Source organism: Perna viridis, chromosome 10, assembly GCF_037379345.1.
Source record: "Perna viridis isolate PV_CMFRI_1.1 ecotype Kerala chromosome 10, ASM3737934v1, whole genome shotgun sequence".
NCBI classification, from domain to species: domain Eukaryota; kingdom Metazoa; phylum Mollusca; class Bivalvia; order Mytilida; family Mytilidae; genus Perna; species Perna viridis.
Genome location: NC_142454.1, coordinates 17,431,417 through 17,443,340, shown reverse-complemented (window position 1 = coordinate 17,443,340; position 11,924 = coordinate 17,431,417). Strand labels below are relative to the sequence as shown.

The window sequence follows — 11,924 nt, the reverse complement described above, 5'->3', positions numbered from 1 at the left end:
AGTTCAGGTTGATGTAGTTGAGGTATAAGTGTATGATTATGTATGCTCTTCCATGATTTATATGATTATTCTGTTATTGTGATTATGGAGGCTACATGCAACAGTCATTGTAGAGCAATCAATGATACAGAAACATAACCTGAAAATCATATTCATTATTTATTATTTAAAACACCCTCAAGCATTTTGTATTTTTCCTCATCTTTAACCTTTGTTCTCGTTTTTTTTTTGTTTGATTGTTGGCAGACATATGAAATGATAACGTCCTTCAAACAACACCACTTGAGTCCAAGTAAAATTTAATTTGTTATCGGAAAACGGTAAAATAACTTGAATAATACAAATAGCATTATTTTTCTTATAAATATTATTTCAAAGACCGAATGGAAGAGATACAAAGGACACTGCTATTATTTTCGGAATGAAGAATTGACTTGGTTTATGGCACAGGTACAGCTCTTTTAGAAGGGTGTAGACTTCATATCCTTCTATTACCTATTGTCCTATACCCCATTGTCCGATTCCCTATCCCCAGTCGTCCTAGTTTTGCCGCAATACCAAAACGTCTTTTTCCACATTCATACTTAACATTGCGCCATGCGTAATAAACAAGTGTGTGCATGTATCAATATTATTTTATTATCATTATTTGTTTTATACAATATCTTCATTTTACACATTGGTGATCTCTTTTCGTGTGTTTCAAATGTTCTATACAGTTATCTCGCTAATGCAAGTAAATAAATATTTTTTTCTAGAGAAAGTGCAATGCTATCAATATATAGTCAAAGCCAGTTACTGGAGCGGACTAACAGATCTAAAAGAAGGAGAATGGCGTTGGAGCTACAATCAGGAGGTGGCAAAGTATAAACCATGGCATAACGATTATGGTTCTAGAGGAACCAGTTATAAGTGTGGATTGTTGAATGGAAGATATCTCTGGGTTGATATTACTTGTCATGGTAGATACAGATATGTCTGCGAAAGTAACTTTTGTAAGTTTCAATATTTAAAGTATCAAGTAATTAAGAATTAACTGAATATCTGAGAAAGAATTTTTTATGCTTAACCATGTTCAAAAGTTATTTATTCATTTCTATACCAAGGCATGCATCAAAATCAAAGTCAATATAGGCTTTAAAACTGTTTTATTACCTAAATTTTGTTCTTTTGAAACCACTGAAAGGTAAATCTATTTTACAAATACTTTTGCCAATATTTCTATTTAAAGCGTTCCGTACACTGTGTTTTCTGTAGAAGTATTGTTCGATCTCGATTGATTCAGTACCTTAATAATATGATTGTTTTTCAAAGTACATGTTCATATACAAAGAGGAACGTATTTTAATATGCTTGAATAAGGGATAAATATCAGTTTAATTTGGTCGCAAGGGTTGCAACTTGATATGTCTTTTTCATTTTATCAGGTTACTAGAAGCCGTGCATAGAAGACATATGTTAAGAAGGACAATTAAATGACTAAAAACACTAAGTAACTGTACTTTATTATTTCACCATTGGCAACCCCAATCGTAATCATACACAGATATACCGATATAACTGACATGATCAAAATGACCGTTCCTGATTTAGCACTGTTTCCATTCCTACAATATTAATTTATTCATTACAGGTCCTCTGCTATTTAATGCAGAGAGAAACTAGTTCAACAGTCATGGCAAACTATAAAGTGGAGAAAACTGTGACTAAAGCAGTACTTTTGAATGGCCAGAACATGCCATTCATTTTCATTTGTTTTGAATTTCAATTATTGAACTCATTGGCATTTGGCCAAAATTTTAGAAGTTATCTGTTGTTATACATTGGGTTCGTATATCATTTATGCAGATGACACCATCCTATTCTGAGTTTCAACCAGCCACGTTAACAATTATGGTATATTTAAGATCACTTACTCTTGCTTACAGAAGAGTAATTTTGTCAGAGCCGGCGCGGGGATTATCAGTTTCTGGTACGCTATTCCAGACATTGCCCTATTGGGACAATACGGCATGTACATAATAAATATAATTGTTTTTTTTTGTTGTTCATTCATTTTTGTGTATAATTGCGCTTATGTTAGTGAACTAGTTGTGTTTTATTTCACACAATATCTTTCACGGTTGTGACTTTCGACTTTCGTCATTGTGGTTTTGCACTAGTTCGTCAATTGTAAGTTTTCGTATCTCATATGCAGATTTGGTTGTTGTTATTTCCTTTTTAGTAAATTTGTTGTATAATTTGATTACTTATTGGTCTTATTTACTGTAGAGATGGTAATGTTCCATCTGGTTGTCTTCCTGCTCTTTGGTTATTTGGTCGTAATCAGAAACAGATTACACATGTAGTGTCTATTTTAAATATTACGAGTAATAATATTTTGTAAAATAGGGAATTTTTGAATTCATTGGTCATTAAGTGTAGGTCGTCTTCAAAACACTACTGAAACTTTAGAGAAACATAATGTAAGTGTAGAAAGTTTCATGGTACTTAATTTTCATTTGCGGGGGTTAGTTAAAGAAACTCATTTCATGCTTGAAAGAGGTTTATTTTATTTAGAAAATTTGAAACTTCAGTTAAACATGTTATCTTTAGGCCATTTATCGCCTTCACCTATAGCTTATTACACCTTTGGAGTTAAGAAACTGTTTACTGGATGTACATGGTCATTTATCTTCATTCTTACAATTATCTTCAGATCTCAAAAAGGACTTATGGAATTATTATAAATATCTTAGATGTTCAACTTTAATTCAAGATGATAACATTTTAATTTTTTTCTTTACCTTTGCTTGATTATCAAGGGGAATTGGTAATTTTTCAAGCACACAAATAACCTGTTCCTATGATGTCCACTCGTTGTGGCAGACTATCCCTAATTGCTAAGTATGAATTAGAAAGTAATGCATTGGCTAATAATATTACATATTATTATATTATCATATAATTATATTGAATATGAATATTACATCTCTGGCCTCCTTGAAATAAGCTATAGCGTCGTATTTTGTGTTCACGCTTGACATGATATTGTCTACATACACGTCCTGTTTCATTGTTTCCGAAATTGCAGTTTTGTTCTCGTCTAGCTGTTTGAACAGAGTGGCGTTAAGAATAAAGTGTGAGTATGTGGCTCCGAACAATACCGACTTGAACCTGTAGGTTGTGAGTTTTCCATGTGGCTCATTTGTGTCTGCAAACCAGAAGAAAAGAGTTGGTCCCTATCTTCCTCATGTGGCCTACTTGCAAAAACGCTTTCTCGATATCTGTGGTGATTCCATACTTTCCGATTCTAAATCTCATTAGGATTTTTGTCAAGTCGTTTAAATCCGGCGGGGTTGACTTCAAACATTCGTTTAGGCTAGGTGCATCTTGACGTGGTTAACATCTGCAATCGTATACTATACGGATTGGAGTAGTCTCGGAGTCCTTCTTCAGGGGGTGATGGGGAATGTAATGGAAAATACGCTTATTGTCCTGATCTGTTTCGAGAACTCTCTCTATGAAACCTCTCCTTTCTTGTTCATCGATTATCACTGTGTATTTCTGTAGTAAATACGGCTCCTTACTCAAGCGCCTAACGATGTTTTCGATCCTGCTCTTGGCAACTGCAATATTTGAAGGTGATTCGGGGTGTTCTGGTTTCCAAGGCAACATTGCGGTGTATTTCCCGTTATCGTATATTATAGCCTCTTTCTGATACTTCTCCATGAATTTGTCTCATCCGTATCCTCGCATGAGTTGATTTCAATGGACTCCAGTTTCCAGAACTTATCTATCTCTATTTCCTCAAAATGATGCGATGATATCACATTTAGCATTACTGTTGACGCTGATGTCTAACGTTTTTGTTTACTGGTCCTGAGAGTAAATGTCAAATTTTCGATTGGACGGCAGTGGGTCCGTTACCTCTTATCATTCGATCTCCTATGATTTCCCAATAGTAGTTTGCGCCTACAAGTAGGTCTATCTCAAATTGTTCTCTGTCTCGTACTAGGTGTGACAACCTAAGACCTCTCAAATACGGTAAGTTGTGTGTCGCATTTGATATCTTGTTTGTGCAACGGAATAGCAATTTGTGGGACAATTAGCGTGTCTATTTGCACTTTTCCTCCTGTGTTGGTCTGAACGTTAATTGTTGTAACATCTAAGTTTCGCAATTTCTGCAACGTATCTCCGAACGCTGACAGCTGAATATTGACTTCCCGGTCGGTTCGACTCCTAAATTATCAGCTAACTTCTGTGTAATGAAAGATCGTTGAGCGCCCTCATCAAATAAAATGTTTGTTGCAACTACTTGGTCGTTGTAGGTTACTGGCGCGACAGCGGTTTTCAACAAAATCTCACTGCTTCTTTGTGATGCGTGCATTAGAGTTGTCTCTTCATGCGTTTCTGCTATGATAATAACTGTTGTCTGTGGTTTTGCATTTTCGGTGGTGCCCGTCGTTGACTCCTTTTCTTTGCAGATACTAGTGTGATGCATCGATTTGCATTTATTACATCTTTTCTTTGATTTGCATGCAGATACACGGTGTGCTCCTAAACAGTTATAGTATAATTGTTTCTGTTTTACAATTTTCAATCTTGCGTTAACATCCGTTACTTTGGTACAGTCTTTCGGAAAATGGTCCCGGAACAAAATATAAAAGATCGTGCAGTATTCTTTTTCATCTTGTCGTTTGTCTTTGGCTGCGCTCCCGTCAAAAATGCGGTAGCGTGCATCTGTTCCGTCTCGTCTACTCCCTTTCTAGCTTCTAGTACGTCAATTTCATCGCTGATCGATATGCGTAGTTTCACCAAAGTTAGCGTGCTTTTCTTGTGTTCTCGCGCTATTGATTTTCGGATTTCTGATGGCAATTTCTCTAGGATAATTGGCACTAAGATCGATCCATACATATCCGACGCTTTACCAAGTGTTTCTTATCCACGGACGTAAGACTCAAGTTTATTTCTGTATGCTCTCAAACTATAGACATCATTTATTGGTGCAGGCAATTTCGTGAGCGCTTTCATATATGCGTGGATCCTTTTACTCGGATTTCCGTATCTGTCTTTGAGTAGATTGAGTGCGGTTGGTCAAAGCAAAGCCTTCTACTGTTTGTGCGGCGCTTCCCTTGAGCTGGGCAAGTAAGTAGCTGAATTTTTGTATGGGTGTCAAAGTGTCATTGAAATGTATTGACGATTCAAAGCAATACCAAAATGTCGGCCATTTCAGTATATCATCATTTAAGTAAGGTAGGTCTAGTTTCGGGAGTCTATAATTGTTGCTTGATTGAAATCTGTCGGAATCTCATATGCTGCGTTTTCTGACAGACGATTATGCATGGACATGTTCTCCTACATAATTTGATCTGATGGACAGGTATGCATCTCCGGGTCGGGAATGGAGCAATGATTACTCAGTGTATCTATTGCACAAGTACTCATATCCCGCGGAATATGCAGGCGTGGGTGTGTAAGTAGATGCATGTGGATCAAGTCTGATGGGTAGGTTCAACATCTTGCGTAGATTTTACGTGGTTTTCGTTACTTTGTAATGGAAAGAAAAATTTGCGTATTTGTCTAATTTTACAATCTAATACATATATGTATTCGTCTGCATCAGTGAGCTCCTGCTCGAAGTCATCTTCTGCGGATGTCTGCTCCAGAATCTTGGCATTCAAGTCTATGAAAGTTTTCTGTTTCTGTTTCACTGTCTCCTCGAGAGACTTCACATCGCCGATTTCAATGTCCGTTTTCGCCTTCAGATCATCGAATTTCTGCAGCCAGTAGTTTCGTCACGGATCCTCGGTATCCTGCACGAACTTAACTTGGATTCCATTTCCAGCGGCACGGCACCATAAAATGTGGTGGAACTAAGTAATAATGCGTTGTTGAAGAAGATAACTAGATTTACTAGATTTTGTCATTATGAAGTCAATACAATATGTTGATAAGAACGTAAATAATGGCATCATGGCTACGACGTTACCATGTCGCAAAGAGTTAGTACATCGCGTTTTTCCCGACATGGGTATAGTACTCTGTGCACTGTTATTGAATGAAGGGTAAGTATTCTGCATACTGTGATTATATGACATGGGTATAATACTCTGTGTACTACTCATAATACTGTTACTGGTCACAGTGTTCATATTTGGTGGAAGTAAATTAGTAGAAATGGTTGGATTTGGCTGTGACATCTATGGCAACACCGCCTGCACTAAGTCAAGCGCCCTAGACCACTCGGCCAGCTAGGCTATATAAAAATATACGTTTCGCTATTTCGAGTGGTCTAGGGCGCTGGACTTAGTGCAGGCGGTGTTGCCATAGATATCACAGCGGTACGATTTCGAGTTCCGCGGAGGGAACCACCAACAATTTGCATCTCAAATTTGACAGTTCTAACATCGTTGGAAATCAGATCCTTCTACGTTTACGTTATCTTCCCTGTATCAATTTGATCCGATGGAGCAGTGTAGCGAATAGAGTCGTCACATTTTGAGACGTTGTATAATATTGATTTGTTGTGACAAGCATCATTAATTTGATCCTATATCCTACATAATAACACCTTGATGAACTGTCCCGTACTACCATACATCGTGTACTAAGTTACAGCCCTAGATTAATCCTACGAGGACGAATGACCCGGCCAGCGAAAGCTATATTTTTATATAGCCTAGCTGGCCGAGTGGTCTAGGGCGCTGGACTTAGTGCAGGCGGTGTTGCCATAGATGTCACAGCGGTACGAGTTCGAGTCCCGCAGAGGGAACGATCAAAAATTTGCTTCGCAAATTTGACAGTTCTAACATCGTTGGGAATTTTTCAGACTCTTCTATAAGTTTACCTTATCTTTCCTGTATTAATTTGATCCGATGGAGCAGTGTAGCGAATAGAGTCGTCACATTCGGAGACGTTATATATATATATATATATATATATTATCTTACTTGTACTAAATACTAATCTATATCATATATTTATATTAAAATATATATTTTTTAATATGCATCATAAGTGTTTGTTTAAACCCTATATTCTCTCACAATATTGCATACCCTATATATCACACCCTTGGCCTATATCACATACATTATATCGCACCACTTCACAGTCCATACTTGATGTATGGTTAAAATTTATGATATAATGAACATCACATGTTTAAATCGGTATCACATGATGTCATGTACCATCAACCTATATTGCCCAGCAGGCCAGTTGCCCTTGGGGTGATATAGGAGTCTTGGGTTGATACAGCATGTGATACAGATTTTAACATGTAATATACAGTATATAACACTTCATTTATATGAATCATTACAGAATCAGGAAAATAATCTCAGTAGCTCTCTCCTTAGCTCTTTTAAAATCAGTTTTCATATACATATTTTTTGAAAAGTCTTTATTATACAAAAAATTATACATCCCTTCTTATCTCATTGAATAGTGTTTTTACAACAAATCAATACAATTTCAAGATCAGTTTTTCAAGTATAATTACCAATAACTATCAAATTACTTTGAAATGTATGCATTACTTTAAGCGGTCTGCAATATATGTATAATGAAATTTCAAATCAAACTCTTTGATTTAAATATTTTAAATATTTGTATCATAAACTATTTCTATAAGTTTCAATACAACAAATTAAAATGTTGGTATTTTAAATTATTTCTGTACTTTTTTCAGGTGTACATGATGATTCTAGTTAAACCAGGATCATTCATGTACTCAGGTGATGACCATTCTTACTTTACTTTTTTAAGTGAGTATTATTACTGTACTAGTATTTATCATTATACCTGCTTACAAATTCCTTGATAACATGATTTTTTAGATAATACATGTACTTATTAATGGTGCTTGTTTAATATTCATATATTTCCCATTTTTATTGATTTCTTCATCATTTTGAAAATAATTGTATTCTACATGTGTACAAATGTTACATACTATACTAATTCTAGATTACACAAACTTTTTATCAATACATTGAAATCCTTTTATATTAAAAAAATGCTCTTACCATTGTAGGATATTAGACCCAGAGAGAATGTAGAAGACAGCATACAAGAGACAACAATAGACCAATTATTGAGTATTAACTTAACCCAAACTTTGGAGGTAATTTTATTTTGAATAACACTTTAAAATCAAAGTTGCCCAATGAACCCATCATGATATTACATTTGCAAACAAGAGCTCACGAAGAAAGTATATTTCACTTTAAAGGGGACTTACGTCTTGTTAAACCTTCGAGTTGGATTATCTCCCCTTTATTGGCCTTTCATGAATTTATTAATTCACACACGTTCATACATGATGCACTACTTGGTTATAATGCTGTTATATTGTTGAACAACCCCATCCTTTAGTTTTATTTGAATAAATTTATATATGCATTATTTATAAGCATACGATAAAACTACAAAACAACATTTTCTCCTTAAAATGCTAATCTTATTGGTCAATATAACAACTAAAGTACAAGTGCTTATTTATTCTTTGAAATTTTGGCTGTTGCAAATGAACAACATATGTACCAGTTTCACTGCCAGTTGGAAATTAATTTATCACATTTTGAATATATTTTGAAACATTTTTTCTTGGTCTTTTTACAAATATGGAAACTTTCATGTGGGGAAACAGTATTATTATGAAAATTCAAGGCATACCTATATAATCATTGTAATATTTCACCAAAATCTATTACATGAGGACAAGTTTTACAATTCTAAGGCATACACAAGGCATAAATTAGATAACCTCTTGATTAGGCCTAAAAAATAATAATTCATTTTCCTGCTAACAGCTATCCAACCTACCCTAAACATTTTACTACCATTTTGGCTCATGCATTTTTAAAAGTCTAAATTACTTCACCATTAACTCAATATCAAATGTTTAGAAAAATAAAATAGTTTCCCAACCTACATACATACCCTTTCTTTTTTCTTGGTGATAGCAGGAAATAATACTATTATTTGTTTTGCCTTATTATATGGTAGTCATCTTCCTTACCATATAAGTTAGATTCCTAATATGATATTTATACATTCATACATGTAAATACATCTGTTTAAATCAGTAGTTACATGTATCTCGAAAATAACTTTAAATTGTTAATCTTAGTTCAGAATTTCATAACAAAATCTATTTCAGGATTGCTTGTATAACTTAACATATTTTCAGCTTAATAACATAGTCGCAAACAGGTAAACCTCTTTTTAGAAAAACTTTCAAAAAAGCAATTATAAGTTAATGATATCTTTGATATTATAGTGAGTTTAACAGTTACATTGCATGTATCAGGCGTGATAAATTTGTGTCCAGGCTGTAACTTTTTTGTCTTTGGATGTTGGCTTTTGATATTTGGCATGTGGGTAGATCACCTAAAGAATTAAAGAATATGTGTCATGCACTACCATGGATAGTGGCCCATGACCTTGCACATTGAACTCAAGGTCAATTTTTTTTTTTTCGGTGACAAACTCGTGTCCAGACTGTAACATTTTTGTCTTTAAATGTTGGCTTCTGATATTTGGCTTGTGGTAGATTACCTAAAGAATGTGTTACGTACCATGGATAGGGGGTGGCTCTGAGAACAAATAGAAAGAACAAAAAAGGTCATTATCAACTGAATAGACTGTGTCCTGCAAGGCTGTCAGTTTGTGAATGTAATGATGGTAAAGTACAGGCGAGATATATTAAATCACACACTCACTCTTTATCATTTATCGGAGTAAATTTTTAGCTATTCCTGACACTTTAAAACCTGACATCTTAAATATGCTTTCTTCAAAGATTTCAATTTACATTATTATGGATAAAGTTAGAGACATTTTAATGGTAGGGATAAGCGAGATAAACTGGAGGATTTAAAGTATTATCATCTCATTGACAAGAAAATCATTAATAATTTGAAAACTAAACTTGCTGATCCAACTATTATTCAAGACAGTAATGATGCTATATCAACTGCTTTGAAGGTTGAAGCCCTTCAGCAGGAATTGTATAATCCTGTTTTGTTGTTTAAGCTGCAAGATGCCGAAGATGTTTCAAATATTTTAAATAAAAAAGACTTTCTCCTTGCGTTAATGACCAAACAGCAGATGGAAATGTATGAAAATTTTGCCAACATAATATTATGTATGGATTCAACTCATAAAACCAATAGCTATTCATTTAAAGTGATTCTGATGAGGTTCGGAAAGGGTATCCCGTAGCTTTTTGTATTTCTAATGGAGAAGATGAAACCATTATGTCTTTTTTGCTTTCTTCTGTTAAAGAGCGGTCTCCAGAAACAAAGGTACATGTTATTATGACTGATGATGATAATGCAGGTTGGAATGCTGCAAGATCAGTTTATGAGTCAGGACTTCAGCATTTCCTGTGCATCTGGCACATACAGAGATCTTGGATAAAAAAAATCTGCACAATCGTTTTCGCAATGATGACATTAAGACAGAGGTTTATTGCTATTTGCGTGTCATGTTACATGCCTAGTCAGAGGTTGATTTTAATAAGTACAAAATGGCATTGACATCAAAATTGGAAAAAATGAATCAACCCTTTTTAAAGTATCTCACAGATTATTACTTCAGTAGACCAGAAAAATGGTCTATAGTCTTTAGAAAGGCATCTGATCACTGTAATGTCAACGTAAATATGTTTGTTGAAAGTTTTCATAACCAGCTGAAAACCTTTTACTTATCTGGGAAGAGTAACAGAAGAATCGACGTCCTTATACATACTTTGTTGCGATTTGAAAACGATCATTTAATTAAACACTTACATCAAGTGTCCTACAATAATTCAACTGAGAATGATATGCATACGATCGATAGACATGATAGAGGTTTAGAGATAGATGACAACAAAGTAAAGTAAATTGCTGATTCTATTTTTCTATGGAGTCCGAGTCAGTACCTGATACTTTTCAGTGTGTATTACTGCAGGTGGTTAAACTGAAGACAGTTTCAAATTTATTACATAATTTCATCAAAATAATTTTTTATCAGAACTTTTCATCTCATATCAGGTGCATATGATTATGTCATTACATGTAATCTAACTAAATTTATTGATTGTTGTACATGTATTAAATATGATGGGATAAGATAGCACTTGTAAGGCAAAACATATGGAGTGTAATTAATTTTTAATGGCATATAGTCACTTAAAGCAATAACTTGTGCAACAGGTTGGTTAGGGTTGGGTATTGTTTAATATCTGATAACAAATAACTAAAATAAAGTATTTGTCTACATCCTAAAATCATATTTGATATTAAAAATATTGTGCTAGCTAATTAAATATCAACTAGCAACATTTAGATCGTCATTCTGGGGAATACAATTTCAAATTTGTCAGCAACTCATAGATATGCTGTTTTTTTTTTTAGTTAATGATCATCTGTCCTTAAATTTAACTAAATATATTTTTTTATTCCACTAGCAACAAAGTCTTGGGTGAATCAACTTGTCTGTTTGTCTGTCTGTCAGTGTATGTTTTTTTTTGTAAGTATATAAATCATCCTTAACAGTAAAACAGAATTTGATGAAACTTCATATGAATGTTTGATTTTGGTACACAAGTACTGGTAAAAGCACATAAAATGTAAAGGAGATAATCTAACTTAATGGTGTTTTAATTGTTACAAACATGGTATCACTGCAAGCTTACTTACAATTCTTTAGTACCCGAATATTATATTGTACTCTCCTAGCTTGCATTAAAATTAATTTTATTGTATAAAGGTTGGGCACCATGCACTGTATGTGGTTGTAGAAGCAAGATGATTATTGACATTGCCTTTAAATAAATGGGTCTTCAATGAATGATGAGGAAACCCTCATACCACAGGATTGGCTGTTGCTGACCCCCCAAAAAACATGATATCACTGTGAGCTGACCCAGAGTTTCAGCTGTAATTTGT

General features: G+C 34.3%; 1 pseudogene; it reads left to right on the top strand.

The window, feature by feature from the left end:
* Nucleotides 1-5,199: 5,199 nt before the first annotated feature.
* On the top strand, nt 5,200-11,501 carry LOC148604773 (uncharacterized; annotated as a pseudogene).
* Nucleotides 11,502-11,924: the final 423 nt, after the last annotated feature.